Source organism: Myotis davidii, unplaced genomic scaffold (assembly GCF_000327345.1).
Source record: "Myotis davidii unplaced genomic scaffold, ASM32734v1 scaffold130, whole genome shotgun sequence".
Classification (NCBI taxonomy): domain Eukaryota; kingdom Metazoa; phylum Chordata; class Mammalia; order Chiroptera; family Vespertilionidae; genus Myotis; species Myotis davidii.
In genome coordinates, this window is record NW_006285040.1 from 3,925,257 (window position 1) to 3,926,039 (window position 783).

General features: G+C 39.7%; 1 protein-coding gene across 1 annotated transcript in view; it reads left to right on the top strand.

Annotated features, from left to right (window-relative positions):
- The window catches only part of CDO1 (cysteine dioxygenase type 1), a 13,351-nt gene that overhangs the window by 2,717 nt on the left and 9,851 nt on the right, over positions 1-783 (top strand). The window lies entirely within an intron of this gene.

Sequence of the window (783 nt, forward strand, 5' to 3'; positions counted from 1 at the left end):
ATGAACAGATGACCATATAAACAAACACTACCCCAGAAATAGGGTAAAGATTGCTTTCCTTAAAAGTGACAGTCTAAGTCGGAGGTTCTCAACTTGTGGGTCGCGACCCCTTTGGCGGTCGAACAACCCTTTCACAGGGGTCGCCTAAGACCATCTTGCATATCAGATATTTACATTACGATTCATAACAGTAGCAACATTACAGTTATGAAGTAGCAATGAAAATAATTTTATGGTTGGGTCACAACATGAGGAACCTGTATTTAAAGGGCCAGAAGGTTGAGAACCACTGGCCTAAATGAATGTCAGAAAACTTTGCTAATTAGACGACATCATCAGTACCTCTTGGACCAATAGAAACTTTAAAGTTGAGTTTTATTTTCTGATGGTGTGGTTGTGGTTGTTTTTGCTCAAGATTTATTTTTATTATTTTTATTTTATTTTAATTTTTTGCTTATTACTCTCTTCTCATCATTGTAAAAGGTTTAGAGCAGTGGTTCTCAACCTGTGGGTCGAGACCCCTTTGGCGGTCGAATGACCCTTTCACAGGGGTCACCTAAGACCATCCTGCACATCAGATATTTACATTACGTTTCATAACAGTAGCAACATTACAGTTATGAAGTAGCAACGAAAATAATTGTATGGTTGGGTCACAACATGAGGAACTGTATTTAAAGGGCCAGAAGATTGAGAACCACTGGTTTAGAGTGTTAGCTACTTTCCTAATATAGTGTCCTACGTTCTAGTACTTAGATCAACCCCCGCTCCCCCCCCCCCCCA